Below are 7438 nucleotides of genomic sequence, written 5' to 3' on the forward strand. Positions count from 1 at the left end.
GGAAGCTGAGGCAGGCAGATCCCTGAGGTTCCCTGCTCAGCCAGCCTGGTCTGTGTGACTGGTTCCAGTCAAGTGAGGGACCGTCTCAAAAAATGAAGATGGGTGGATTCTGAAGAACAGCACCCAAACTTGACCTCTGACCTCTGCAGGCCCCTGTACACACATGTACATGTGACTGCAAATGCACACACATACACACAGGAAAAAGGCTTTAACATAGGTAAACACAGGCATTGAGAGAAGAGAGATATATAATAGAAATTCAACAACATATACTCCAAAGCACCTGTCCAAAGGGGATTGTATTTAAGTGTCTTAACCATCAACACCCAGGATTTTGACAGCTTTAAAATTTTCCTTGTTCAAAATGTTTAAAATATTAGGCAGTTATATTAGTAATTTTGGTATACTTATTTTGAACTGTAGAGGTTTCTTTTAAAGCTGTTGTTTTTAGTTATTTCAGATTTTGAATTTTTTCCCGATTAATTATGCATGTGCGTCGACATTCACACACAGACACACAAGGACAGACACAGACACATTCACACAAAAGATTTTGAAATTTTATTCTTATGTGTATAAATGCTTTGCCTGCATGCATCACATGCGTACCTGATGCCCCAAGAGGTCGAAAGAAGGCATTGGATGAAGGCATTGGATGAAGGCGTTGGATGAAGGCATTGGATGAAGGCATTGGATGAAGGCATTGGATGAAGGCGTTGGATGAAGGCGTTGGATGAAGGCGTTGGATGAAGGCGTTGGATGAAGGCGTTGGATGAAGGCATTGGATGAAGGCATTGGATGAAGGCATTGGATGAAGGCGTTGGATGAAGGCGTTGGATGAAGGCATTGGATGAAGGCGTTGGATGAAGGCATTGGATGAAGGCGTTGGATGAAGGCATTGGATGAAGGCATTGGATGAAGGCATTGGATGAAGGCATTGGATGAAGGCATTGGATGAAGGCGTTGGATGAAGGCATTGGATGAAGGCGTTGGATGAAGGCATTGGATCTCCCTGGAACTGGAGTTTGAGACAGTTGTTAAGCTGTTGGGAGCTGTGAACCCCAACAGCTATGACCCTGAATTTCTGGTAAACAACTTGTAATGCTAATGCTTTCTGCTCTGAGCACGAGACCCTCAAGAGTTCCTAATGTCAGGAGAGTGGTTTCTGGTGTGTTTGGCTGGGGCGTGGCTATCAGTTAAGGATCCCCATGTATGCTGCCCCTGGACACAATAAAGGGGGCATTCTGGCATGAAGGATGACCCATGTCTTTGTCTGTGTGTCTCTGTGTGTTTCAATCTCCAGCCCCTTGCCCAGTTCACGAACTGTATGGTAGTGCATAGAGCGCAGGTGGGCGTGGTGTGCTACAGTGAGCCTCCCTGTGGATGCTGGGAAAGAAATCTGGGTCCTTTATAAGTGCTCTAAAAGCCGAGTCATCACTCCGGCCCCTGTTGTCGTTGGTTTGTTGTTGTTGTTGTTGCAGTTGTTTTAGATAGGTTCTTGTGTAGCCCAGGCAGGCCTCAAAATTGCTGTGAAGCTGAAGATGAACTCCTGACCCCGCTGCTCCTTCTCCACGCCACATACTGGGATTGCAGGCAGGCCACCACCGTGTTGCCAGAATTCAAATCTTAATCGGCTAAAACTGAAACGTAAGTGGAGATAACTAACGGAATGGAACCTTTAAAACTTAAAATGTGGGGTTAGTGAGGTAACTCAGCCACTGAAGAGCCTGGCTGCCAACCCTGACAAACTGATTTTGATCCCCTCACCCCCCATAAAACCCATGTGGAAGACGGAGAGAAGCAACTGCTGTTAAGTTGTCCTCTGACCTCCATACACACCGGCATCGTGACTCGGGTGCACCCACACACATATACACACACTAAACAAATACTTTAAAGTCCCATGTAAAACAATTCCACAAGGTGCACGGCGCATCTATTTCCTGCTGCATCAGACTCCGAGGAGTTTTACGGCCTCTTAGAAAAGCAATAAAGTAATTAACATGTGTACAGTTGCCTGTATAGTCTATCCTACTGCTATAGTCTCTGGACACTTCGGGGAATTTGTCTAGATTACAGAGAAGCTGCTTGTACTGAACACACCTTAGTTGAGACATCATTCTTCCGGGGGTGGCCTCCGAGTCTGGAGGTGCTGGAGATTCATGCCGAGATGACGTAAGCCGCACTTCTGTTCATGCACGCTTTGCTTTCTGTGGTCAGAAAGTGGAAGCGCAGGCTGCTGCTTGCTGGGAGCATCTGACGAATCAGCCAGCAAAATAAGAACTCGCTCGGGAAAGAACTTGGCTAAATCGTCTCTTTTCCTTCCTTCCAGAACTTGACAACTCTTTTTCCTTTGCCTTTCATACTGTGTGACTCTCTCTCTGTATTTCATGCCCTATGTCCTTTGCTTCCTTGGGGTTAAATATTAAACCAATTTCTGGAAGTCTGCCATGATTGAGTCCACAAAAGCCAGTTCCTAACAAAGGCGTCGCGAAGATAGAGAGGGACACCTTGCGGTCCAGTCAGAAGGGGCGGAGCCTCTGACGGCTTGGGCTGTGTGTGGTTTGCTGTTACTGTAACACTGGCAGTGTCTGGGTAGGCTGGCGAGACAGAGCAAGGGCAGATTATATAAGATCGGTGTGTTTCTGCGGCTGTGCAACCTGAAGAATCAGATAAGTAGTAGTCCTTAAGCCCAACCCCGCTAGTCCAGTGACACAGGAACATCGAGGCTAGTTAAATAGTAAGCAGGGAAACTCCCAGATCGAAGAGGTAACAGCAGAGAGAGAAGAAAACAGCGAGCCGAGCTAGCTCTAAGGGATATGGGCAGCTCAGGATGCCTGTCAGCTGCAGAATACAAAGAACCCTTGTTTCTGCATTTTTTTTTTTTCGAGACAGGGTTTCTCTGTCCTGGAACTAGCTCTTGTAGACCAGGCTGGTCTCGAACTCACAGAGATCCGCCTGCCTCTGCCTCCCAAGTGCAGGGATTAAAGGCGTGCGCCACCACCACCCGGCACCAGATTTTTCTTTCACGGCCGGCATGAGCCACATCTGTTTAGAAAACACTAGTGCTTTCCATGCTCCACGTGGCAGAAGGTTCTAGAAGCAGGGCCCATCCTACTTCAATAATGTTTGGTTTCTTCTTATCATGGTATAGAATAATACATTTCCCCTTCCCCTACTCACTGAGTGGCTTCTTGCCTGTTTCTTGTCAGGCACACTTTTCTAACTGAATCTGAAAGGGAAAACAGCATAACATAATAGACTATTAAAAAACAAATAGACTAACTTCTGAGATACCTTATACATTTCTTGGTTCAAGTAGGCATTTTGAGGACGAGAAACATTTTTAATTTTATTTTATGTGAATTGGTATGAAGGTATCAGATCCCCAGAAACTGGAGTTACAGACAGTTGTTAGCTGTCGTGTGGGTGCTGGGAATTGGACCCGAGTCCTCTGGAAGAACAGCAAGTACTCTTAACCGCTGAGCCATCTCTCCAGCCCCCCAAAACATTTCTCCAAATAGCCAACAGAAACCAATTATGGTCATACCGCTAGGAAGTTGAGGCAGGAGAATCAGGAACTTAAGAGCAGCATGGGATACATAGCCAGACTTTGTCAATAAAAGGAAAGAGAGAAGAAATGAGCAGTAATAGGTAACATTAGTGTTAGCATCAGGATGAATCTGGCTCCGCCCCTTGAGGACCCGACAGAGTGCATTAGGCCCTGCATCACTGGGCAGGCAGTATCCTGTCTCTTTAAAAGGTGAAACTCCACCTACTTCTCTCCTTCCTCTTCCCAGTCTCTCTCTCTCTCTCTCTCTCTCTCTCTCTCTCTCTCTCTCTCTCTCTCTCTCTCTCTCCCTCCCTCTCCCTCTTTCTCCGTCCCTCCCTCCCTCCCCCCTCTTTTCTTCCCCCTATTCCCTTTATCTCAATAAAACTCCCCACTTAAATTCTGCCTGTATGGCTTATTTGTCTCTCGCCCGCCACCCACCGTGGGCTCTTACCCGCTGTGGTTTGGACTCACCCACCGCCAGGGGCCCTCCCGCACAGAATTATTACAGTTAGGGCAGCGGACATAGTTTAGTGGTAGGAAACGCGTTCATCTTGCAGAAGGCCTCAAGGTTAACCTCCAGCACCACACTGGCACATAAACCAATAGTTAATATTTATTGCATTCTAAATATATGCCCCCTGCTTTGCTAGATGTGGAAGATTTATAACAATTTCGTGATAGGTACTCATAAAATCCCCATTTCATTGTCAAGGACCAGGAGCACAAGGTCATGGCACACACTTAATGGGGAAGAAAAATTTAGAACAAGTGTTCCTTTGAGAACAAACCACTTCTTAAACTTTTAAACTTATTTTTTAGAGATAGCCTACACTGACCTTGAAGTCTAATCCTCCTGCCTCAGCCTCCCGAGTGCCGAGTGCCGGTGTAGCAGAGGTGCCTCTTTACCTCCTGACTCTGTTCTCTGATTTGTGTTCCTGTTTCTGCTCCCGCTCCCCATCTTGTCCTCCTGGACTGAGCAGAAAGCTTCACGCATGCACGCTAGGCAAATGCTCCACTCCTTAGCTACGTCCCAACACAATCCGCTCTTTTACAGTTGACGACCACACTTATTCCCCTCCCTTGAGGTGAGTAGCTGGGGCTGGGTTCTCTAACCTGGTAAATGCTCTTTATAGCCATGCTTTATGCCGCACAAAGCCATGATTTCTTCTGTTTCCCTCTTTTTTCTCTACACTGCGCTCATTCTGTTCATTGCTAGGATTTCCTTTGCCCCCAAACTAGAAATATAGTACCTTTGATAAGCTTCCTTTGTAGTTACTGTTCTGAGAGCACCCAATTCACTTATCTCTTGTCCATGCATTTCATCGGATCCTACAGAAAAACTGACACTCTTGCTATCTGGGGATCGTGGCTCTGTTGACTATTAAATGCTTATCCCGATTGGTGGGGAACAAAAAAGCAATCTGGTGAGTCCTGGCCTCTGACATCAGACGTGGAGTCACAGCCTCTTCAGCCTTGGTCCTCAATAAGCCAACTGAAAGGGCCAAGTTCATAGAAAGCAGAAAAGATTTCTACAAAAAGATTTATTCAATGTGTCCTCCTGGGAAAGTCAAAGCGATCTAGTGAACCTCCCAAGTCTTCAGGCCCTGAAGAGAGATAAGATTGGAGTTTAGATAGAGAGCCAAGGTTATGCACCCTCTAGAAGTCACACAGTCTAGGCAAGGTCCTGCCCACCACAAACCCACCATTATCTGGGCTTCAATGCTATCCTATGAAGTGTCTGAGGAAATCATTTTGGGAGGCAAGTTCCCCATCTGTCTGGGGCCTTTTCTGTTTCCCAGCATGAGATTCCTGGGGAAATTTCCATTTCTTTGGGGTCTATTGTTTCAACAGGCTAACAGACACCCTGGGAGATCTAAGTGTCTCTTTAGAATATATTTATTTTTTGCTAGCCTCATTGCGGAGCTCCAAAGCTGAATTAATGAAATCCTTATATTCCAGCTCACAGTGGCTATGTGGTAGATGTTTATTAAAAAAAAAAATTCTCCAAACTTGTAGTGGTCCCTAGCCTTTCCAGAAATGGAAGTCATGCTGATGCTGTTTCCAGTTCCCCTCTTTCGGACTCCACTCCCCTCTTGTTCATTTCTCGAGGCAGGCTTGTGTGTTTTTAATTTCCGTAGAGCCTCCTGAAGGCACCAGTAAGGTCAGGCTGACATCTGGTAGCACAACAGGGACCTTAGTGGGCAGAGAAAATCAAGTAAGCTCACAGCAAAAAGAGCAGAGGTAAAAGGCACAGCGATTTGCTGAAACAGACCCTTAATCCTCACATCGAAATAGGAACCGAGGCAAATCTGTGGGCTGCTGGGTTCTTAGAGCTTTTTCCTGGAAAACAGCAGCAGCCACACTTGCTGAGGGGTTGATGAATGTCAGTGCTGTTTGGCCACAAACAACAGTCTTCTTTTTGTCTGTTTCTTTTTGTTTTTCGAGACAAGATTTCTCTGTTGCTTTGGAGCCTGTCTTGGAACTTGCTTTGTAGACCAGGCTGCCCTCAGACTCATAGAGATCTACCTGTCTCTGTCTCCTGAGTGCTGGGATTAAAGACGTGCGCCCCCACTGCCCGGCTCAAAAAGACCACTTCTAAAGCCTCTCTCGGTGCATCTTCAACTCAACCTTGCCTTAGCCTTTCACCTACCTGCTTTCTGGCCCCCAACAGGTACACTTATTCTGGTAAAAAAACAAATGTCTGAGGTAAGAGCAATGTTCAAAGATGACAAAGAGGTTGGCAACATTAAGGAAAGTGAACGAAAGGGCTCGAAGCTGGGCAGGCATTTGTCAAGCTGACTAGTGAAGAGAAAGGATAGGGCCGATCAAAGTGAGACTATAGTTCAAGCTGTTTTGACCCTGAACGGTAGACCTTGATCCTGTTGTGTGTGGCAGAGCTGAGGGCCAGACTTCCATCCAGAGTTCTTTACTTGGAGTCTAAAGATTCTGGATGCTTTTAACACTCACCTCATAAATATTCATAAAAATTATTTAAAATCTACCATGCAGAGTCCATGAGTCTGCTTCCTACTTAGGGAGAACCCAATTCAATCCATCTTTGGAGTGTTCTGCTTAGCTTTGTTTTTTGTTTGTTTGTTTGTTTGTTTTGTTTTGAGGCAGGGTCCCTCTACATAGCCCTGGTTTTGCTGAACTCACTATGTAGACCAGGCTGGCCTCGACCTCACAGAGAGCCACAGGTTTCTGACTAACACTCTGTTTAGCTTTACCAATTAAACTGCTGCTTTGTTAATAAACAGCTGGTTAAAAGGTCTGTCTCTTAGCTGAATTCATCTGTTCAAGACAAAAACTGAGGAGAAGAGGCAGATGGATTTTTGTGAACTCAAGACCAGCTTGGTCTACATAGGACAGCCAGGGCTATGTAAAGAGATTCTGTCTTAACATAGAACAGCTGGGGCTACATAGAGAGAGACTATCTTACAGAGAGAGGGAGAGAGCGGGTGGGGGGGGGAGAAAAGAAAAGAAAGAAATTGGCTATGAAAGAAGTCTCTGATTGTTAGAAACTCTCGATGTCTCTGTACACTTACGAGCTCAAGAGAAAGCACCCAGTTGGTAGAGGACTCCCCGACCCCAGCCCTGACTAGATGACAGGGTCACAGAATGTACCCATTATCCGTCAGTTTCAACCACGAGCTGAAGTGTTCTTCCCCCTCTTTGGAAATGTCTCTGTTCACACCAACTCCTCCATGAGTGACTTGCAATGACGTAAACGTCTTAAAATGAAAACAAGTGAGTCCAGAAACAAAGGCCGCATTGGTTTGTCCAGCAAGCCTTCTGGGGTCAGACAATGGGAGGGTTCTGTGAGGGACCCATACCACAGTGTGCAGGAACAGAGCCAGTCCCTCATATGCCTGCTGGAGTCTT

Source organism: Chionomys nivalis, chromosome 17 (genome assembly GCF_950005125.1).
Source record: "Chionomys nivalis chromosome 17, mChiNiv1.1, whole genome shotgun sequence".
NCBI lineage: Eukaryota > Metazoa > Chordata > Mammalia > Rodentia > Cricetidae > Chionomys > Chionomys nivalis.